The following is a 24939-nucleotide window of genomic DNA, read 5'->3' on the forward strand; positions in this document are numbered from 1 at the left end:
TTCTTGACTCGGTACCAGGTTATCTGGGAGTCCTCCCAGAAATGGAATGCCTAGTTCAAAATCATGAAAATCAGTTGAAATCAACCATCCTAGCAAAGTGTTTTTTGGGATCATCACCTCATCCGTGCCTGTGTTATACACAGCAATAGATGTGGTCCTTGAGTCAAGGCTCACTTGGTTCGTGGCTTCCACGGACAGTCCCAAGTTGAAAAATGCAGGAGAAGGTTGAAAATATGCCTGTTTATGGCTAATAGCTTGTCCAGCTATGATGTGGATTCGCACCATTAGGTTAATCACCTGAGGTGGTACTATGGTGGTTTGATTGCTAGCAACCTGGCAGGCCTCTGGAATGGTCTGCCCAGCCTTAAGGTTTGCTGTATCTAGCACAGGAGGATCCTTTGTGGCTGGTTTTAGGGACCACAGCACCTTGTTGATGGTGTCCTCATGGACACCCAACCTTACCAAAATGTCAGAGCCTATGTAGGTTGCATGTGGTAAGTTTTGGATCACGAGAAACGGGTGAACCAGTTCTCGTTGGTTCCAGTTCAGTTTTAGGTTAATGACTCCTTCTGCGGTCATTACCTGTGAACTATTGGGAACTAATGGAAAGCGGAAAGCTTTTTTAATTAGTTCTAGACCAACGTGTTTGTGAACCAAGGTTTCATAGAAAGCTCGGTTAATTGCTGATTTATCTGTCCACAGAGACAGAACAGCATCGTTGGTGTGGGATCCTTGGATCTCTACACCCTTAACCACCAGTGGTAGGTAGTGTTCGGTGGACTCTGACTGCTTCAGCTCACAGAGGAGGCTGTCTTGTTGGGTCAGAGTTTGGACCACCGGTTGGGTCTCTTTGGTTTCACATGATTTCAGAGGAGTACTAACCGGGCTCGTGTCCTCGGCTGAGGAGTCCTTTGCGCCTTCCGCGGTACCTGCTGTTAGGCAGTTTGGGTCACACTCCGGAGGCATTTGTATTGGCAGTGGTTTGCTCACTTTTGCCCACATCGTTTGATCACCATAATCTATAATCGCGTCGAAGCGATTTATAAAATCCTGGCCAACCAAAAATGGGAATGAGTCAACACGAGACACGTGTACCGGGTGGTATAGTGTCATTTTGCCAACCTGCATGTGAACCATTGCTATAGCTGTCAGGGTTGTCCTCTTCTCTGAGAGACCCTGCATTTCTATAGCACATTCTGTGAGAGGTATTATCCTGTTAACACCGGCAGCAGCTGTCCTCAGCTCCTCGAACAGTTTAGCTGACATAATTGTTATGTCTGTCCCACCGTCCAGGAGTGCTTCGTGTGTGAGGACTCCTTCGAGTGTTACTGACAGGTACGCCTTTTTGGCGACCCCCCTTCTGATAAAGTTACACAGAAACCTCTTACGTTTTTTCTGACGTTTCTTCACACGTTCAGCCTTGTCTGTGCAATCTCGGTTTGTCTGAACCGTCAGCACAGCGGTAGCTGTTTCTGAGTGTTCAGCTTGCGATGACTCGTCATCGTTTGTGTGTGAGTTTACCCCCCCTTCTTCCGATGAGGGGTTGTTGGAGGCAACAACAGCAATATCTTGGTGTGTTCCACCGACATCTGTAATGTTGTCATTCGCGCCCTCAGATGTAATAGTGATTACATCACTGCATAGTGCTCCAGGTTGGTTTCCCGTCTCAGCGCGTTTCAAAGTTTCTAACAACCTGCGTAGTTTCTCTGTCTCTTCCGAGCTCAGAGGTGTAGGGCCTTGTTTCTGGAACCTTTGTGATTTATTCGCCTCGGTTCGTTTCGTCCGAGGTGGGGGACGGTTAGGTACGTCTTTTGGGGGTTCCTTTTTCGGACTTCCCCTGATAATACGGGTCCTCTTGGATCCCATATCTTTGCGTCCTACACTCTTAACCCGAACTAGTTGACTTTACTAGAAAATCGCGTGGAAACCCGTTGCCTTAAACCATTCTAGTTTTTACACAAAGAAGAAACTAAACATGTTTAGTTGTGTTAACTTGATAACCTCAGTACAATGTAGTAAATACATTTAGTAGTCACTACTAAAATTGATTAGTAGTGACTACTAAATGTATTTACTACATTGTACTGAGGTTATCAAGTTAACACAACTAAACATGTTTAGTTTCTTCTTTGTGTAAAAACTAGAATGGTTTAAGGCAACGGGTTTCCACGCGATTTTCTAGTAAAGTCAACTAGTTCGGGTTAAGAGTGATAGTTGTATACAATTACCATTTTAAGTTATATTTACATAACCATATAAAGCAAATAACCAATATAACATTATTTAAAGCTACTTATGTTTTCTTAAAACAAGTAATAACTTTTCCTCTACTGTAATTAAGTACTCTTTTGATCTTCAAATTGTATTCAATGCAACACTAAATTTTACAAAAGGGGAGAAATCAAACAAAACATTATAATGTTCCAATATATTTAATTTTTACAGAAAATTGCTGCAAAAGAACATTTTAAGTGCAATTTGTCATCAAGCTTGGCTCAAGTAAAAAAAAGTATTAAAACAATAATTGCTATTAAAAAAACAGCTTGTCATCCAAAAGTCAAGTAAAAGTAGGAAATAAAAGTGCTTGACATAATTATAAATTGTTTAAATAAGGAATACAAAAACAGCAGCATTCAATAACTTGTGTATCCTTGTGAAAAACTGGACACAGTAAAATTAGACAGTCTTCTAAATCTTCAACTGGAAAAGGAGCAGATAAAATGTGATAAAGGTAAGATTTAGCATGTTTTATGTGAATGTACAGTCCAGTCCGTGTTGTTGGTAAATTCAGTCAACTGAAGCAATAAATTCCTGAAAACTTATGAAGCTAAATATTTTGTGATGTTGCTGTTAAGGAAGAACTACATGTTATTTCACCTTAAAATTCTCACATTCTCCTCTGTGCAGACAAGGAGTGTGGTAGATACTACTGCATAGCTCTGTGAGCAGGAAATCTTTTTTGTTCAATCGAGCACACACATTTCAACTTAATGCTTCAACTGACTATTTTTACCATCAACACTGACTGGACATTTACATGAAATGTGCTGAATTTTCCTCAAACTGTATTATATAAACTGAGATTTATCTATCCAATCCTGAGCATACACTTCTCAATCCTGTACTGAAGAACATAAGTGTTTGGACATTCATGTATCTTATAACATTGTAAACTGAACATTATCAGCTAACCGTTGTTGTAGAGCTGTTGCATTGAACTGCATTAGATTATGTAGGTAAGAGCGTGGCTACTGAGACTATATTCAATCCCAACTGTTCAATGACACAATACAATAGACGTTTCTTTACATCGCAAGCTGGTTTTTCAATGTTTGTAACTTTGGTTATAGTTCACTTTGGCCCAGCTCAAAAAATATCTGTTGGATGAACTGGAATGTGGACTTCATAGAACTGGGGTAGTTGAAATGCATAGCATATGCAAGTCCAAAGAGAATGCACATAGCTTTTGGCAGGTCTTGAATGTTGGCCATCACCACTTCTCCCTCCATGATGATTTTCTGAGAGGCTGGACTGAGATGCAAGCAGGATGAGGGCACAGTACCTTCAGGTTCAACGAGGAGCATCCCAATATCAATGTTGCGGAACGAGTCATCATAATCAGAGTCCTTAATAAATGACATGAGCACAACAGAGACAATTATCATTAAACAACCATAAATAATTGATCAAAATAATGATTTCCATAAACCAATTACAATATTTGTCATATCTTCTGTTTTATCACAACATGCAGCCCTAGTTTCCTTGTGTAAATTGTGTATTAGTTTGAGCTCCACAAAAGGACACATGATCATGTGCTAGTGTAACTGGAACAATACCGTATTCTTTCAATTGTTTAAAACTATGCTCACAGGTTTTTTTTTCAAATACAGGAACTGTCATCAGGGTTCCCACATCTGTCTCGGCTCAAATTCCAACATTTTTATTTACCCTTTATTTCTACAGATAGTCTCATTGAGTCACAAGAACTAATTTCAAGAGACCTGTTTAGGGAGCAAATAGTGGGGTTAAGGGCCTTGCTCAAGGGCCCAGAGTGGGGCAAATGAAGGTTGAGGCAGGTGTGGATGTTTCACCTTTTCCACCCACATTTTGACATTGTTAATCCGGGGAGTTGAACCGGTGACTTTCTGATCACTGGCCCATATTCTCTAACCTCTACTCCACCACTCCCTCATGAAACAGCATAGCATAAAACATAAGCATAAGAGTTTATGACATGAACTCAACAGAGCATAGCATAAGACATAAATTAAAATTAAAGGGATAGTTTGGATTTTTTTAAAGTGGGGTTGCCTGAGGTGCTTACAGATGGTCAGCATGTTACCTACAGTAGATGGTGGGCAGCATTTCCCCAGTTTGGAGAAGCAGCAGGACGATCAGTGTAAGAAGATAAGCAGTGTACTTTTGTGGACATGGTCAGCAGCAGTTTGTACTTTTAGACACCTCGAAAAATCTATTTGTTTCAGTGTACGCATATTTAGTATATTTTCAGCACCTTACATTGCTGTCTGACATGACTTTTCTGACTTGAAATGTAAGTTACAGAGCTCTCTTCACACCAACCAAATGCCATAGACGAGATTAATAAATTTACCTCACAGAACACAAGAGTTACTGGTCTACCATGTCACTGTTAGTTTGTGCTATTGTGTGATTTCAGTGAATTCAGTAAAAATAACCCAATCAAACAGATCGAGGCAGCAGTAGAAGAGCAGCTCCTGTATTCAGCAAAGTAAAATGACTAACTATGCCTATGGAGTTTGTTTGGGCAGGAGCAATATTTATATAACGTATACAACAGTTATTGTATGTAAGAAGTCTGAATGACAGTAAGGTAAAACAGTGAAAATATTCTATATTAATATATAATATATATAATATAATAATAGTATAATGTACACTTCACTGGTATTGATTTTTTTTAAGTGGCTAAAACAATGTTTCTGCAGACACTGTCCACAGCAGTACGTTGCTTAGTTTCCTACACTGGTACCCCTACTGCTTCTCCAAACTGAGGTCGCGTCGACTGCCACTTACTGCAAGTAATACACTGACTTTGGATAAATAGCTCATACAACACCCCTGCAAAACATTATTGCAAAGTAAATATTAATTATTGCACAAAAATAAATTCAAGTACGTCCAATGATCCATTTGTCTGTGTATTTTCATAAACTTTCCTTGCACTGATTTTTCCAGAAACTCGCAAACCTTCAAGAATTTCAAAGACCCATGAGAACCACGTATAAGAGAAAATTCAAAATTGAGCTGTCAATGTTCCTTTAGGTAATTTTTGAGAAAATAAAATTACTTACAAAGGCTGGTTTGTAGAAGTCTGTGGGGTTGTCACGAAGAATAACAGGAAGTCCTCTGAGCACCAGTGTTCGAATATCAGTTGGCTCTGCAGTCTGTTGGGCAGTAAAATGACAAACACACATGAGCAAATGATTGCATTACAGTGTGAAGTTCCCACAGCTTCATAAACATCAATATCAAGGACTTTTGAAGGCATTCCCTAAAATTTAAGAACACATGCATCATGGTTAATTAACGTACTGTTACAACATTGAGAAGAGCTAGCAGGCTGTACTGAAGTTCTCTGAAAGTTTTAGTGAAGTTCAGAAACTCGCAGCCTTGTTTTTCCAACCTTTGATTTAAAATCTAACATTTCAATAATCTATGGGAAGCATGAAAATGAATAGTTACACTTGAAGACATGAGCTACTGAAAACAATAGGACCAACCCTGGTCTGTTGGGAAAGCTGTGTCAACACTTGGCCAATGTTCCCTCTCTTGGATCGAAAAATCTCGACAAGACGAGGACTATGTCGATCGATGCTCTCATAGAATTCCTGCTTGAGATTCTTGCCAACAATCCTGTTGAACTCCATGCATACCTGCAAAATACAGAGAATGTTCCAATATCACATCTCAACAACTAATAACCTTAGCTGAAAGCACCAGTGTGAGGGCAGCAAAAAAAAAAGCACAGGTGTATACATGGTCAGATGCAAAACGCAAAGGCCTCTAAAAAAACAAGATTTTTCTAGTCAAACCTTTTTTTGGACAAAAAGTCTATGTACTGCGCACAACTCAGGAGTTGCTTGTCTATTGCTTTGCTTGTTTGTGGTTGTGTGACCTCTGTGAATCCAAATGGACACTTTAAGCACTGATGGCTTCCACAACAATATATATTATTAAATAGCTTTGTTATTCAATTATGATTTGTAAATTTCAGCATTCTAACGTCTGTTACTTCTGTGTAGCAGACCATTGTTATAGAAGACTATTAATATTTTGTGTCAAATTATGGATTTTTGTTGGCAAGTAACCTTTTAATAAGCAGAATAGTGCACAGTGAGCAGGGCATTACTGCATAATACACCCGTTCAGGATAATCTGAAATCTGAGTCCTGCATCAGGCTGTTGGGGTTAATTTTGCAATAATGACCTGCTCACAATACAATTTCCCTTACCTAACAGATAGAGGTAGTTGTAGACAGCAACTCTCATATCCTACAAGGTAAAATTACAGTTTGTGCTGACAGTCTGGATGGGTAACAAATATATTTGGGTCCTATAATGGCAGCTTCCTATTGGAAAGACAGCGATGTAAGCAAGGAAAGGTAATATTTCTGGTGAAGCTTCCATGTTTTAACCTGTAATGTTTTAACAGGTAACCCTTTTCTCTGTTATAAACTCACAGTATTTGCACCTCCACTGCATCTTCACACAAACCTGTAAAAAAATAAAACTTTTAGCACACTTATCCATGACCATATGTCATCAAAGATCAAGGAAATATGGTACTTTGAAATATTCTCGCCCTTTAATTATTCTGGCTGAGAACAGAAATTTCAGTTTTCTTGTTTAACGTTATTTAGAGTTAAAATTAATGCAGAATGAGTTGGGCTTGCCTTTTTATCTGCAGACAATTGACAGAGTTAATAACTTGTTATTGTCACTTTATTTTAATAGTCTGGTGATGGGGGGGAGCTGGCAACAACCATAGCTCTTTACTCCTTCAGGATTTCAACGTGGCTCCAAATTATTTAACTGCTGCACTATTCTACACACACAATTGTCACATATTGCTCATGTAACTAATCTCTACTAAAAACCAGCTAATGACCAAGTCCATTACATTTTCAGTCAGACCGTAATCGTATAGAACGTGAACTAGCTAACACAAGCACGTGCTGCAACGTGAAGTTAAGCTAATCTAACTATACAAATTAGCTGACTTGATACAACTGGAGCGCATTAAAGATAAAAAAATATACCACAGACAGGATTCACTCGGTATGAACTTGTGCTATAAAGGTTGCTTTCAGCAGCCTACATCTCTCCTAAAGCAACTTTCCGTAATAAACTGTGAACTGAGAAAGTTAGCATGCTCTAAGCTAAATCCTAGCACACTATTCATTGAGCATTCGCGCTCACCACTCCAAAACCCTCAACTTTACCAAAATTACGATAACGGTCGGCTGTTACTGTAATGTTAAGTTACATCTGCACGTGGAGCACAGCTATCTTTTACATAGAGAAATGTCTACAAATATCTAAAATATTTGTTACTTACCAATCCACTTTCACTCAAAGTCCGACAGTAGTAGCGACGCAGTGGTGGAACTTGCCCGAACATGTGCAGCAGGGCAGAGTTTGAATAGGCCCCTCCCCTTCATTTCAAAATCAAAACATCTTTAGTAATCTCTGCTTAACAAGATCATTACACTCTATATTTTAGTAAAAAAGTACAGTCAACTTATTTGATTTAGTAATGAGACAACATTTTTACAAAACATAAAATAATAATTAATGATTACTAAAAAGTGTAAATACAATTGATATCAGGGTTAAGAGTGTACGCACACCCCATTTACGATAATCACGTTCATCCTCTGAAAGAGGAGCTTTTTTGTCCCAGCGTGCACCTTCATGACGCGGTTTGTTAGTTTGAAAAGACTGCTTTTTCTCGCCTTTCTTAGGAGGGGGCGGCGATGCACTCCGTCCTTCCAGTTCTAGGGAGTGGGGTTTAACCTTTACACCAGGAAACACTTTTATGGGCGTCTTAGCATGAGAACATGCCTCAAACACATTCACAGCACACTGTTTAATCTCATTGATGGATTTTTCTTTGAAATTTGCCATCATTTGTACTGACAATTTAATGTCGGTGTGGAGATTTTTGCTGAAAACAAATTTAAAACCTTCTTCTTCCTCCATTCCGGTTTCATTTCTGTAACCAAAATAAGCTTGGAAGATTCTTTTGTAATAAACCTTTGGATGTTCATGCTTCCCTTGCGTGACCTTGTCAGCAGCTGGGAAACCAGCAGGTCCCGTGCAGGGGTCGTACTCTTTTATCAAAGCTTCACACAGAAGGTTGTAATCCTTTCTCGTGGCATCAGGTTGACGCTCGATGAAGGTGAACACCTCTCTGTCCGAAGTGAGCCTTATCAGACTGATTTTATCCTCAACCGTAGCATTAGGATAACCACTCAGTCTGAAATCAAGGTCTTTGAGATACGCTTTTGTTCCAGTTGAACCCACTGGTCCAGGTACAAAGCGTTGTACATATTTTGATAGTTTTTGAAGATCATCTATTGAAAGAGGAAGTTTCAATGCTCTCTGTTGCCTGGTTGGTAGTGGAAACCTGTTCAGGTCTGTCTCTACCACTTGAGGTAAGGGTGGAGGTGTGTGTGATGTAAGGAGATTTGGGTCTGAAACCCAGTGTGTCCCCACATTCAGTCCATGCCTCTCACCATTTTTCCTTTCTGCATGGTAAAGTTGTGTTTTAAGCGCGTCTATCTCAGATTTGCATCCGCTCAGAGCATTTGATGCTTCTTGCAACTGTTGTTGTAGAGCATCGTTGTCTGAGCACAACTTTTGGTACATGATCTCCCTTTCCTTCAATTTCTCCTCATATGAGTGAGCTTGTAAAGTAAGGTTATTCTGTGAGAGGTCCCTCTCACATTTTAACTCATGTGCACCGGTCTCTTCAGCAAGTTTAGACTGTGTCATGAATTTGAGATAAGCCTCTCTGTCTGTTGCATATGCTTTAGACAGCACGTCATTTTGTTCAACCTGTTGATCCAATTTGTCTTTGAGAAGCAGAGAAATTTTTGCTAGCCGTTCAAGGCTCAGCTTTTTATTCTCTTTAACCGTGGCTCCTTTTGCTAAACTTCTCAGCTCTTCAGCTCTTTGAGTTTCATCCATCTGTTCTAATTGTGTGCCAATAATTGGGTTTGTTAAAATATTTAAAGCTCCCTGGATGATGTCATCTTGTTGACTGTCATCTTCTGACTGGGAGTCTAAAGGGTCAACGTTTTCCTCTTCTCCTGCCATTATCTTCTATTTAAAAATTAAATAGGAAGATGTGGTGTTTTAGGTGGTAAAATAAATCAGAAAAGTTTCCTTTTTCAGATATAATTACTCTTATTTAGTGTTCTAGCAATTAAACGTGTATTATCTTTTCAGCAAATGAGTAAACTTTATCAACTCTGTGAATATCTGGACTGTATCTTTAAAAAGTTTCTAATTTTTCATTTTGCACCTCCTTTTGAGGAATTATCAGTGAATGAAAAATGTCTTAGTAAATGCCTTTCTGGGCATAAATACCTTAATCACTTTTTAAATGCAAGATAACAGTAATAACTCAGCTTGAGGAACGTTTATTAACTCAAAAATGCTTCTGACAGAAATAAACACGTTTAATTTCACCAAAATATCCTAAAAATGAAGTGAAACTGTGATTTCAAGTTTCCAACAGGAGGTGGCAGTATAACCTTATTTTATTTTAACCCTGACACTGTTAGTGGCGACCATTAGGAGTCGCGATGACTTCCTATGGCTTTGGTGACATCCGGTCGTTAGCTGATAGCTTAAATTAGCATCGGCTAGCGTGGTCCAAAAACACCATTTAATGACGGATTTAAAACTTAAACGTGGCAAAGTTTCAGCGATTAGGCTTTAAATAATCGGAACAGCGAATCAGAACCAACTTTAAAGCGTTTTTCAACTTTAAACAGCAGATTGAAATTCCCTATGAAGACGAGCTTCATTTCCGGGTCACGTGACTGAATCTACCAATGACAGAGCAGCGGCAGGGGTGGGTTTTACAACCTGACATCAGAGGAAGTGACGACAGACACGTCACTCGTCTCTCCAGCGAATCAGGGCGTTTCAAACAGCGGTTTTCAGCCAATGACGGATCGTTTTTTCAGCTAGCGTGTTAGCATTTAGCCTGAACAAGTCCGGTCAACTTTCGTCATTAAAACTGTCAAAATGCACAATTTTCTGTTAAAAATGTGACGAATAAACTCCCAAAAGCTCACTGAGACGGTGCTCAGTTTTTAAAAAGCAGTTTAATCATGCAAACGACTCGTTTGAACGAATCAGAACCGAGCCGGAACAGAACCGGGCAGAACCCCCTTTCTGCACCACAGGTTAAACATAATCAAACGCTTTCCACAGCTCATCAGCTTTGTCACACAACAGACGTACATTTCAGCTTTAAAATGAAACCCATTGACGTTATTTTCAGCTTTCAAAACACCACAACTGTAAACTTTCTCTGAACCCCACAGCTGCAAAACGCTGCGTTTCACACAGCAACCTGCACTCTTAAGCTAGTTTCAGTTAAGATCAGATATGCCAACATGATAATTCAATTGTTACACGAATAACAGTCCATTTATGATACCGTACGAGGCCACCAGATGTAAATGAACATATATCTGTGAGATATTATTCATAAATTAAACGGATTCTTTCATTTTTCTGGACTGAGTTCTATCGTGCATTGAACGATTAAATGTAACGTGAGACGTTAATTTTCTTTGACCCATCAAAATGAATGCGGTCATTTATTAACAGAATCAAAGTTTAACATCAAACATTTACATTAATTTGGCAAATTGATTTCAACAACAGCTTAATTAATTAGCTTTACAATCAGAAACCATACGGCCATGGTATCTTGGTTAAGCTTTACAACAGACATTTTTGAAAATATCTGGATTAATTACTGGCAGATAGAAGAGTTTTAAAGATGGGAAATGGAGTTTAAATGGAGAGAGATGGGTGAAGATGTATGTGTCTGTATAAGATGTAGGTCTGTAGACCAGAACGACAACACGCTCCTTTGGAAATCAGCTTAACCCACGGTACACTTTGGTTGAGATCGACTCTTTACCTTTGCAGATGATAGTTTTCGGCGTCGGTGTAGAGTTTCCTATCAACTCTTTCAGCGTCTCCGTAAGAACAGCTAAAACCTCAGGAGTCGTGAGATTATCCCAGAACAGACTTCTTCATAGTTCCTCTGAACTTCTCTCGTTCAGAGACTTCTCGTTCGAGGTCCTCCCTGGAACGTTGTTCAGCTTAGTTGCCGTTGTTCTCTAGCATTCTGCATTCCAGCATTCTGAACTCTGCTGCTCTCGGAACTAACTCTCAGCATTCTCTCTGGAACTAGGAAGTGTTGAACCTTTTAAAGAGGTCACTTCCGGTTCCTCTGAGAACTTCCTGATAGGTCGATAGACCCAACAGGGGTGTGGTTTTAGTGATGTAAGGGGTTATTAAAAGTCAAGGAAAAAGATTAAGTTGTTTAAGAACAGACAGAAGATGTTTTGAAGAAACCGAGACTTTTTGGTGCCAGTTCTCCTTCTATCTGTCTGAAAAAGTTAAACATGACATTTCTTTCCAGTAAACATGTAGTTGACCGAAACTTGACTTTTGACCGACTTACAACCTGCTCATTTCAGACAGAAGATCAAGAAAATGAATAATTACTCTGTAACAGACATTAACTAGATTTCTACTTTGAATGAGGATTAAAAATCATTTATACTGTTTCACAGTTGATTTAAAATGAGTAGTTCACTTCAACATTTAAAATGGCTTGAACTAAACACACTTTGATTATCAAGACATTTGTAAAATAGTAATGATAATAAAAAAGAGAGTGTTCTTTCAATTGATCAGTGCAGGACACACTTAGAAAGTCTCTGGATGAACTTTATTTTGTGTTTCTGGACTCAAATCAATGAAATGACAGTTCTTGTCCCAGGAAGGCCCTCAGGGCCAGATTTGACCTGAGGCTTAGTTCACTACACCTTCGTCACCTCTCGGCTGGATTACTGTAACGCTCTTTACCTTGGAGTCAGCCAGTCCTCCCTCAGACGCCTCCTGTTGGTCCAGAACGCTGCTGCTCGGCTTCTAACTGGAGTTCAAAAAAGGGAGCACATGACCCCCACTCTGGCTTCACTCCACTGGCTGCCTGTTCATTTTAGAGTTCATTTTAAGATTCTTTTATTTGTTTTTAAAAGTTTAAATGGTCTTGCTCCATCCTACCTCTCTGAGCTGCTTCACCCGTACTCTCCTGCTCGGTGCCTCAGGTCAGCTGATCAGCTGCTCCTGGAGGAGCCGAGGTCCAAGCGGAGGCTCAAAGGGGACAGAGCTTTTTCTGTTGCTGCTCCAAGACTGTGGAGCGATCTCCCTCTTCCCATCAGACGAGCCCCTTCACTGTCCAGTTTTAAAACTCTTTTAAAAACACATTTTTACTCCCTGGCTTTTAGTACACACTGAATTTGATCTGCACTGTTTTTATTACTTTTATTGATCTTAATGTTTTAACAACTGTTTTTATGTATTTAAATGTTCTTGATTTTATATGTACAGCACTTTGTGGCAGCTGTGGTTGTTTTAAAGGGCTTTATAAATAAAGTATTATTATTATTATATTATTATCATTATTTTTCTTTTACATTTTATTGTTGGATGTAACTGGGACCCTGTGGACATACTTTCGCTCCCCCACATGTACCACATGTGCAAATGACAATAAAGAATCTCTGTCTCTGACTGTAAGATAATTCCAGCTCTCATCATGACTCTTTCAAGACATTCTGTTAAATCCCATAGTTAATGTCGTCTTGTATTGCCATTTAAAACGGTCCATAATTAAGGTGGATCCATTTATCTGTTAATTACTCGAGGGTGAAAGTGAACTGGGTTACATTTTAACGTAGTGTTTGTCTGAAAGGACGATGTCTTTCTATCTCTGTGTGTGTATATATGTGTATGTGTGTTTGTGTGTGTGTGTGTGTGTGTGTGTGTGTTTGAACGTGACTTTTATTTAACCAGGCAAATACCCCTTACATCACCAGACGTCCCCAGCAAAGGAGGCCTAACTTGTGTTTTCTGATTTTATAATGTTTTTCTTCAGCTTTCATTGTGTTTTTGTTGTTGACATACATGAGTCTACAATATTCAATTAAGCTTCCTTTGGATGTTAGTTCAGGTGATTCATCTGAGATAAAATGCTGAGGTGTTTATTTTTATTAAATAAAATTGCAGGGTCTGATGACAGCTCTCATCTGGACTTTACTAAGGAGGCCCTGTGCCTCAAAGCCTAACATGCATGTGTTTTGTCTGTGGGAGGAATAAAATGATTAATAGTTTTATTACCTGAAATTAAAAACCCCATGTACACAGCTCCATTACCAACCCTCGCATGAATCAGTGTTGCTTAACCTGAATAGTATATGTTATTTATGTATGTAACTTTTAATGAATAATTCAAATGTTTAAATATTATTGTCTACTCTTCCCCTCCCCTGAGTAAGCAGAGTGTGACAGGAAGATGGAACAGTTATCAGTCTTAAACTAGCGCCAGGATGTGTCTGGACATCCTGCATCTTATCTGTCCCACTGAAATAATCAAAAATGATTTGTATTTACACAGATAAAAGTGTACCATGGAAGATTTCTTATGCACACATGATCCAATCTAATAATGCAAGAGTCATGAGAAAAAAGTCATGACAGTCTATGTCATGACAGCCTGCAAATTCTTTTATTCTACAGATAAAAAAAGGCACAAATATTCCTGTTATCCCTGTTTTTTGTGGACACTACAATGTTAATAATAAAATAATCATATGTCTAATACTTATTAGATAAGTCAATCTTATCATATTACATTATACTCAACATTCATATATAATGGAACAATCTGCCCATCGACATTCGACAGGCCACCTCAGTCTCTGCTTTTAAATCTCTCCTAAAAACACATCTATACTCATTGACATTTAACACAGGGGGATCAGCTTTAGATCTAGTTTTTCATTAATGCTGATTCTGTTTATGCTTTTGTTATTATTCCTATTTAACACAAGGTCATCAGATCTGATTTAGTATTTCATTGTTTCTGACTGAGTTTATGCTTTTTGTTATTATTTCCTTGACTTTTGACACAACGTGATCTGATTTAGTATTTCATTGTTTCTAATTATGTTTTTGGTTTTATATTTTTATTCCATGTGCTGTAAATATATCTTGGTACTTTTCATTTGATGTTGTGATATTTTTGTTAAGAACTTTGGTAACAGTTTCTGTTTTAAATGTGCTCTATAAATAAATCTGACTTGACTTGACTATTCTCTTTATACCTGCTGCCACTTGGTGCTATTTTCCGGAAACACAACATGCCCTTCCACTTCTATGCCGATGACTGTCAAATTTACTTCCCACTAAGACACAATGGCACATGCTCTATTCAACCTCTGCTCGACTGCCTGGCTGACATCAGGGACTGGATGGCTTTAAATATCTTAAGTTTCAATGAAAAGAAGTCTGAAGTCATGTTGTTCCCTCCCAACGACACGATCACAAACCACTGCATCGACCTATCCACTCTAACCCTGTCAGAAAAACAAAGAGTCACTAATCTGGGTGTGATAATGGACCCTTCCCTGAAACTTAACAATCATGTAAACATGATCGTTAAATCATGCTTCTTCCAACTGAGGCAGCTGTCTAAACTGAAGCCCATATTGTCCAAAAAGAACCTGGAGACAGTAATACATGCATTCATTATATCTAGGCTTGATTACTGCAATTCGCTCCTGTTTGGTATCAGTCAGACCTCCATTGCACGACTACAACTTGTCAAGAATGCAGCAGCCCGATTTTTAACCAGTACTGGCAAAAGAGAGCACATTACACCAGTTTTGGCCTCACTGCACTGGCTACCGGTTCACCTTAGAATCCAGTTCAAAATACTTCTGTATATCTACAAATCGCTGAACAGTTTCACCCCCCCATCTCTCTGATCTGCTACAACCATATGTCCCACCACATTCCCTGAGGTCAACGGACCAGTTGCTCCTCACAGTTCCAGGGACTTGTCTTAAGCGCAGAGGTGACAGGGCCTTCTCTGTAGCAGGACCAAGACTTTGGAACGAGTTACCTCTGCTTGTCAGACAGGCCCCCTCCCTCTCGGTTTTCAAGTCCCATTTAAAAACCCACTACTATTCAATAGCTTTCAACACCAGATGATCTGTGTTTGAACCTGTATGCTCCACACTGGTTAGTCATCATTATCTGCATCGTTTTTATGTCTATATTTCTGATTTACGTCATTTTGTATATTGCTTTGTGTGTTACCTGTTGTTATGTTTGTACAGCACTTTGGTTGGCCTTGTCGCTGTTTTAAGTGCTCTATAAATAAAATGGTATGTTATGATACGGTATAGTATGGTATTCTACAACGTCAGATCACATGTTCAACGTCACTATCATTGCTAAAATTATCTTTGACTGCCATTAGGTCTGTTTTCCTGTTTTTCTGCAGAGAACTTCTTCACTTAGGGTGCATTCACACTAGCCCTGTTTAGTCCGCTTTAATCGAACTCTAGCTCGTTTTCCTAGAAAGTCCGGTTCGTTTGGGAAGGTATGAACGTGCCATCGAACTCTGTCACGGAACAAAAAGGCGAACTCTAGCCCGGGCTAAAACCTAGGTCTCAGTCCGGTAGAAGCGAACTCCAGCGCGGTTCGAGTACAGTGTGAATGTAAACAGACCGGGCCCCACTCCACAGAGTAAACAAACACGCATTTCTCTGACCTTATATGGAGCCGTCAGCTGCCTTATGTGGAAAAACAATATTCTCCATGGTCTTCTGTCTCATCTTCTGCTCATGCTAATTCCATTTTTGAAAAATGACAAAATATAACTCCTAAAACTGCTAAAACTTGATGCTACTTCGTTTTTATATACAGAAGAAGAAGAAGAAGATGTGTCTTCAGAGGTTTTGTGTCATTTCTTTCAGTAGTTCTAGGTGCAGCGCCCCCACAGGCGAGCGGGGGAATAGGTTGGTTCAACAGGTTGACTCGACTGCACAGTGCAGTGTGAATGTAAACGCACCAGCTCAAATGTAACAAAAGGTCATGAATATTGGTCCTGAACCGAGTCTACCAGACTATCTGGTGTGAAAACGACCTTAAGGGAACTTGTTCCTGTTTTCTGCAAGGCTACATCTCTAGCTGCCCTACAATCTTCCTGTTTTCTGCAAATAACTTCCTCTTTTTCATTTTACTGGCCTGGACATCAGTTCAGACTTCCACTTTCTATGGTGACTTGATGCACAAACATTAAGCTGTGAACTTGACCTGTGACCATTAATTCTCTTCATTTTTAGTCAGTAACACTAATTAATTTACTCTTAATCATTTAAAGTTAATTCACTTTAAATATAAACTTTCCCTAAAATCTCTTAATTTAAGCTCTATAATGTCTTCAACATTGATTAAGTCTTAATTCCTAGGATTTCACACTCTTAAAACATAGTACATTAGAAAGACTTCACACACTGTTACATATTATTAAATAGATTTATTGTTTCAGTAAATGAACTTTTCTTGCATTGTCAGAACACATACGCAGGGATCTGTGGTTTCGACTGCTCTTAACCTTCTTTTAGGTCATGAGAACTGATTTCATAGTTCACCCGGAATGCACATAACTTGACACATGATCTGTTCAGCAAAATGTGCAACACATTATTGCTCCCTGCTTCGTCTGTGCTGAATGTCAAAGAGAAACTTAAAATTAATGGTCATGCCCTGAAAGTAATCTTTATGTGCCCTCTGCTGGATACATTGTACAATTACAGCTGGTTCCAGCATTTTAGGGGTGGAAATTAGAAGTGAGAAAAGTGTCAGCCAAAAACGGTATCATCATCGCAGATACCAATAGGCCCACATGCGGCTGTACTGGCCAAAATTATCGGCCCTACCGATATACAGTATTGTTTGGGCACTAATAATAACTGATTAACTGATTCTAACTAACTGATTATAATTTGATGGTTGTTGGTGTAGGTGTAGTCTGCACAAACACACAGACAAGAGTGTGACTTCAGGGTTTGATGTGCCTCGAATAGAAACGCAAAGATGAGTCATCCACCAAGCTTCTGCAGCACGCACACACCATCAGCAGATGCATTTAGTATTTTTAAACGCACAGATGTAAGACCTGATACAGCGCTGTCTTTTACCACTTAATATGTCCAATTATAATGTGAGGACAAACTATTTAGTGAGTGTCATAAATTCTGGCTAAAAGCAATGCATCGCAGCAGTACAATACATTTTGCAGCAATACACAAATGCATTTCTCCTCTGCTCTTTAGATTTGTACTTCTCTGTGTGAGAGGCAGCCTTAAATGAGCTAGAGGGCCGAGAGAGCTGTTTATTCAAGAGGTGACCAATCAAAGCGATGATGATGAGGAGTAGAAATGATACTAATAACTAAGATAACTGCCAGGAACAGCAGTCAGTCCATAGAGGAAGAGCAGTCAGATGCAATAATATTTCTAAACTGAGCTATAGAAGGATCTGAGCATGGTTTTGTAAAGTGTGTTGGCATTCATCGCTTCCAGCTCCTTTCTTGTTTTATTTATTAATTTTTTGTCTTGTGTGCTTAACAGCAGCCAGAGTTGGCACCAACACTGGAGCTCCTCTCAAAGCACTGCCTTACTGAGGACTGAGTTGCTGAATGGAACAAACAAAACCTAAAAATAGCAGTCAGCAGTTTTAATTAATAATCCACACACTGCAGCTTTTGGTTAAAACATGACAGTTTTGAATCTGTGAACTAGTGCAGGTGAAACAATTTTATTTAGTAACTTTGGACTAAAATGCCAATAATATGTTCACATTGTGAAAGATGTGTGTGCCTGTTTGATATTATGATGAAGAAGAGGATGCCATCTCCTCTGTGGTCCACACTGCGCTGAACCACCTGGAGCAGAAAAACTCTTGCGTCCGTATGCTCTTTGTGGACTTCACATCCGCCTTTAACACCATGATCCCCCAAACCCTCATGGACAAACTATCCACACTAGGACTAAGCCCCTCCATTTGCAACTGGGTACTAGACTTCTTAACAAACAGACCACAGTTAGTGAGGATCCACAACTTCTCCTCCTCCACCATAACCCTCAGCACTGGCTCTCCTCAGGGATGTGTGTTGAGCCCCCTTCTGTTTACTCTGTTCATGTATGATTGTGTAGCTACCCATCCAGGCTATCACATTGTAAAGTTTGCAGATGATACAGCGGTGGTGGGATGCATCACAAACAATGATGAGTCCAGCTACAGGCAAGAGGTGGAACACCTGGAGAGCTGGTGCAAAGAGAATAACCTTCACATCAATGTGAAGAAGACAAAGGAGATGATTGTGGACTTCAGAAGGAACAAACACACCTACACAGCCATGACCATAAGAGGATCTGCAGTGGAAGTGGTCTCCAGCTACAAGTACTTGGGTGTGCACCTGAACAACAACCTCAGCTAGAGCAACAACACCACCAGCCTGATCAAGAAAGCTCATCAGAGACTCTACTTCCTCAGGCGGCTGAGACAAGCTGGTCTGGGAGGCTCAGTCCTCACCTTCTTCTACAGGTGTGCAGTGGAGAGCATCCTGTGCTCCAGCATCAACGTGTGGCATGGAGGCTGCACAGCTGCAGAAAGAAAAGCTTTGCAGAGAGTGGTGAAAGCTGCACAGAAGACTGTCGGAGTCAGCCTCCCCACCATCACAGACATCTATACCTCCAGATGCAGGAAGAGACCTACCTGCATCATGAAGGACCTCACTCACCCAGCACACACACTTTTTGCCCCACTCCCCTCAGGAAGGAGGTTGAGGAGCATTAAGTGTAGAACCACTAGACTGAGGAACAGCTTCTACCCTGTGGCTGTTAGACTCATGAATCTCTAACTAGAATAATCACTGTGAAAAATCACATCATGTTGCTGCTGATCTGTTTCATGTTGCTGCTGATCTGTTTCAATGTTGATGTGTTCATGCGTGCACATCTGCTCACACAGACTTATGTTCATGTTTGTGCTGATGTTCAATGTTTTATGTTATGAGTGCTTGGTGTATATTTAGTTGATGTTTTTCTTAGTTCATATTGTAGTGAACCTGATGACCTGATGATCTGACCCTTATCTGACCCTGATGACCTCAAATCTACCAGATGGACAGAGACTGTTATTTTCATTGATCTGAATAAGTCTGAGCCATCTGATGACTTTCTTTCTTGAATTAATCAAGCAGAAAAGACAATCCTCTATAATCATTACTGTCTTACAAATGTTTTGATAATCAAATTGTGTTAGTTTCACTCAATGCTTACAGGTTGAAAAGAACTACTCATTTTTATTTTACATAAACAGTAAGTAATGATTTTTATTCCTCATTCAAAGAAGAAATCACCTGAATATGCATTTCTTGATTTTCTGTCTGAAATGAGCCAAGTCGTAAGTATGTGAAAGTTGAAGCTTCGGTCAACTAAATGTTTACTGAAGAAGAAATGTCATGTTTAACTATTTGAGAAGATAATCAGAATGGAGACTCCACGAAGTCTGCTTTTCTGCAATAATCTCTCTGTCAGTTGTTAAACAAATTTCATTCTCTGACCTCGACTTTTGATAAACACCTTACGTCAAAACCACTCCTCTTACTGGTCCATCCACGAATCAGAAAGCTCTGAAGTAAACTCGGAAGTAAACTCATTTAAAATGTGACAACTTCCCGGTTCTAGTAGAGTGCAGTTAGTTCTAAAACAGTTCTGAAGTTCTGAGAGTTGAAAGAGTTCTGGAGCGGTTCTCATGTAGTTCGGAAGCAGTTCTGAAGCAGTGCTCAAGGAGTTCTGAAGAGAATTGGTTAGAATTCATGGAGAATGGTGAAGTGAATGGAAGAGAATTCGAGAATTCAGGAGAGTCAGAGACGTTGGAATTATAACTTCTGTTTGAACAACCCACGCACGACTATCTAAGGATTTCAGCAGCTCTCAACGGAGACGCTGAAAGGTCTGGAGGACTCTCTATCGAGCTGATCTATCATCAACAAGGTAACGGTCTCTTCTTCGACTAAAGTGTACCGGAAGCGAGCTGAAATCTGATGAAGCGTGCACGTTCTGGTCAACAGATATTAATTCTCTCACATAGTTCTCTGTAAGAAAATCTCCATTTCATCTTAAACTCTTCTCTCTCTCACAAAACCAGTACAGATATTTTAGAAATATCTGAAGCAAAGTCCTCAAATCACTGCCGAGTGATTTGAAGTTCATTATTTGTGAAACTGTCTGTTATTATTTTCATATTTTGCCAAATTAATGTAAATGTTTGATGTTAAACTTTGATTCTGAAAATAAATGACTCCATTCATTTGATGGGTCAAAGATAATAACGTCTCTCGTTCGCATTTCTGTTAAATTCAATGCACGGCATTACACAGTCAGAAAGATGAAGAACTCGTGAATATAGTATGCATATAAACGGGGATATATTGTCATACTACAACAAGTGACACGTACCCACGTGACTCACTACAATATCTTGGATGTTATTACTGTTTTTCTTATACATTTTATTGTTGGATGTAACTGGGACCCTGTGTACATAATTTCACTCCACCACATGTACCACATGAGGTGCAAATGACAATAAAGAATCACTGACTCTGAAGAAATAAATGTCAAATGCTAGTTTTTTTGTTGTTGCTTTTTTTACTATCAAATAGAATCAAAGATGGAAAGCGTAAGGTAATGTAAGGAAGGATTTGTCAACCGCTAATTAAAAAAACTAGTTTCTCCATCGGGATTCAGTCATGTTCTGCAAGCAGACACTATATATGCTTTTCCATTAGTAATAGTACAGCACAGTTCGACTCGACTCGGCATGGCTCCAAGGCTTTTCCACTAATAATGGTTCTTAGAACCGGTCCCTTTTTTCAGGACCCTTTTCTCTGGGGTTCCAAACGGGCCAAACCGGCTCCAAAACGTGACTTCAGAACACTGTCTGTCACTGATTGGTCATGGGGTGGAGTCACTAGGGCTTTGAGAAAAGTTTTCACAACACAAGATCCGCCATATGCAATTACCGTTACTCAAACTCGAGGGACGACTGGACCTAATTTTAAGATTTTAAAAACAACACCGTGGTGTAATGCTGAAGTGCAGGCATTTTTTGTGCTTGGTGGCTTACGACACAATTCAGAACAAGCTAGATGAAGCTTCGCCGGTCCTCTCCACTGGAGCTTCGGAGCCCCCTCAGGCCGTGCAGGGCATCATCTCCCTGACTCCGAGCTCTTTTGGTCACCACGGAAGATCCTCCGTGCTGCCGACTCGGGGCTCTAGCTCTGGGCCAGACTTGCATGCTCTGTGGGCTCTGAGCTCCGCTGGTCACGGTGGAGGATCATATGAGCTGCTGACTCGCAGAAGGCCATTGCCCGGACCCCGGCTTCGCTTGCTCATGAAGGCCGAACCCCGATCCCGGCAGACTGGCAGACCAGAATGTGTCTGGGACGGAGGGTTGAAACGATTTTTAAAAAACATTTTATGTATGTCATTCTGTGTTCATCTGTCTCTCCTTCCTGTCCTCTCAAACCAGCCGGTGAAAGCAGATGGCCACTTGTCCTGAGCCAGGTTCTGCTGGAGGTTTCTTCCTTTTAAAAGGGAGTTTTTCCTTTCCACTGTTGCCACTGTGCTTGCTCAGGATGGGAGACTGCAAACGAAGCCAAGATTCAACTTGTTTGCTGGATTCCTTAGATAGAGAACTTTACTAATTGGCTTTTATGTGAATGTTCCTGTAAAGTCCCTGAGACAACTTTGTTGTGATTTGGCGCTATATAAATAAACTGAATTGAATTTAATTGAATTGTATTTAAAAAAAATGTATTTTTTTAAAATCTAAAAAAGTTAAATCTGGTCCTCTGGACATTCAAATAAACAAAACAAAGCAAAACAACAAAAAAATGTAGAAATGTTTTGTCTCTCATCCGAGAGACTTCCTCAGTCTGAGGAGCTGTATTCAGCTCAGTCTCTTAAATAACACCTTCTCAGAGTGGATCAACCAGTTTTGCTGCTGACAACCAAAACCAGCTGATCACATGCTCAAGAAGGACCATCAGCCTAACAATGGATCATTAGCACACTGATGGCTGTTTACTATTCACAGAGGGCTGAGTGATACTAGCAATCACAGCATTGTAAGAGGGGGACAGTTGAACCCGGAGGCCTCCACCCCTGTTTAACGATGGACGATTTCATTTCACAAAGATGGCCTCCTTTACTCCTCTCTCAAACCATCGTTCCTCTCTATCCAGGATGTGCACATCTTCATCCCTGAAAGAGTGACCACTGGCCTGGAGATGTGTGTAGACCGCAGAGTCCTGGCCTGATGATGTTGATCTTCTGTGCTGGGCCATCCTTTTGGCCAGTGGCTGTTTTGTTTCCCCGATGTAAGACTGAGCACAGCCCTCCTGACACTGAACAGCATACACAACATTACTCTGTTTCTGCCGGGGGACTAGATCTTTGGGATGAACCAGTCTTTGCCGTAATGTATTTTGGGGTTTAAAAGCCACTGGGACGTTATGTTTAGAAAATAAACGTCTCAGTTTCTCTGATACTCCCTCAACATATGGAATGACCACTGGTCTGGGTCTGGGTTCCTCCTTCAGACTGAGCTGAATACAGCTCCTCAGACTGAGGACGTCTCTCGGATGAGAGACGAAACGTTTCTACATTTTTTTGTTGTTTTGCTTTTTTTTTTTGAATGTCCAGAGGACCAGATTTAACTTTTTTAGATTTTTCTACCTGGATTATTGAGCATGCATCAGGATATTTTGAACCACTTTGGCCAGGATTGCCTCAAACTAGTTAGAGAGTTTGAGAAAACAGCAAGGAAGAGGGCAGACTACAGGAACCATTTGCGATTCAACGTCAGATGTCGACAAAGTGGCATCATTCCCAAGAGCCTGGAACTAAAATCTTCGGTCAGCGGGCACCGGGCAAGCAAGATCCTTCAGAAGGCACAAACCCAGCTGCTGAATGAACGGGTGAGACAGACCGATTTTACTATTGAGGCCTTGAAGGCCAAGGTAGAGTGCATTAAACAAAAACTAACAACATGCCTAGATCAGACCACACTTCAGCAAGTGATGGACTGTACAGATCAGGCACGCTTAGCACAGCATGTCAAGTCCAAGACTCGACAACAAAACAAGTTTAACGTACTAATAGCTCATCAACACCATCACTATTCCAATAACAACACATTCAGTGTAGGACAACACTCCAGTAGTCAATTACATGCCAGGGAGACAGAAAAAAGGGTGAAGAATTTATCTGACAGACAGCTCACCCAGCTGGAGACAGAGATTCTTGCCAGGGGACTGAACTTTGCGGTTGCACCAAGTAGAATTCCTCTGGTGGAGATGATCACAGCCACAGAATCAGCCATCCGCAACAACAAAATGAAAGAGGGTGAAGCAGAAGAGCTCAGAATCAAAGTTTCATCCTGCTTCAGCAATGCCAAACCACCACCTTCCAACATCAGTAGAGAGGAGAGGGACGCTCTCACCACTCTTAGCAAGGACAAAAACATCTTCATTCTCCCAGCAGACAAAGGAAGGTGCACAGTGATTTTGAACCAGAAAGACTATCATGAGAAAGTTATGACACTCCTTAGTGACTTAAACACTTATGAACCTCTGAAAGAGATCCAGGAAGTGGTTACAAGAAGAAATTGATAGATTGCCTGAAAATTTTGGAGCAGGACAAGGCTATTGACCGTTTTCTGTACCACAGACTGTACTCAGGGGAGGCCACACCTAGTCTGTATGGTTTACCTAAAATCCACAAACAAGGTGTACCTTTAAGACCAGTTGTTAGCATGATTAACTCTGTCACTTACAATGTTTCCAAATATCTGGCGTCTGTACTCATCCCTTTAGTTGGCAGCTCAGAACACCACATACAGAACATCATGGACTTCGTGGATAAGATGAGGGATGTCATCATGGAGACTGATGAAACAATGGTCTCTTTTGATGTCACATCACTCTTTACGTGCATTCCTGTTGATGATGCAGTAGAGGTGGTCAGTTTAAAATTAACATCAGACACCACTCTGAGCAGCAGGACCACACTTTCCACAGAACAACTGTCAACTCTTGAAACTGTGCCTGCAGTCAACCTACTTCACATATGGGAGCAATATTATAGGCAGAAACATGGATGTGCTATGGGGTCTCCAGTTTCTCCTATTGTTGCCAACCTGTACATGGAGGAGGTAGAAAAGAGAGCCTTGACGTCCTTTTCACGGACACCACCAAGTCATTGGTTCAGGTATGTTGACGACACCTGGGTTAAAATTATATCTCAGGAAGTCCCAACATATTACTGACCACATCAACTCTGTGGATAAATACATCAAGTTCACACAAGAAGATGGAAAAAATGGCAAGTTGGCTTTCTTGGACTGTGAGGTCTCAGTCTTTGATAGAGGACATTTGCAAACTGAGGTGTACCGCAAACCCACCCACACAGACCAGTATTTGCAGTTTGACTCCCATCACCCTTTGGAGCACAAGTTAGGAGTCATCAGGACTCTGTATCACAGAGCAGACAGTGTCCCCACTAGCTCAGGAGCCAGGCAGAAGGAGAAATCCCACACAAGACAGGCTCTAGAGCAATGTGGATATCCTAACTGGGCCTTCCTGAAAGCAGAGAAGAAACCCAAACAGGACTCCAGTCAGCCAACAGGTGAAAAGGAGGAACCCAGACC

At 40.4% G+C, this 24939-nt stretch overlaps 1 protein-coding gene and 1 long non-coding RNA gene across 2 annotated transcripts in view; one reads left to right on the top strand and one right to left on the bottom strand.

Moving 5' to 3' along the window:
* LOC119421421 (histone deacetylase 5) overlaps positions 1 to 24939 on the top strand; it is a gene marked incomplete at its 3' end in the record, with an annotated part of 271884 nt that overhangs the window by 109813 nt on the left and 137132 nt on the right.
* On the bottom strand, positions 5816 to 7676 carry LOC119421422. Its single transcript, XR_005187365.1, has 3 exons — positions 7604 to 7676; positions 6726 to 6759; positions 5816 to 5918 (listed from the first exon to the last, which is right to left on the bottom strand). It is a non-coding gene; the product is annotated as an uncharacterized LOC119421422 (long non-coding RNA).

This window comes from Nematolebias whitei, chromosome 15, assembly GCF_014905685.2.
Source record: "Nematolebias whitei isolate Nwh7 chromosome 15, NemWhi1, whole genome shotgun sequence".
Lineage (NCBI taxonomy): Eukaryota > Metazoa > Chordata > Actinopteri > Cyprinodontiformes > Rivulidae > Nematolebias > Nematolebias whitei.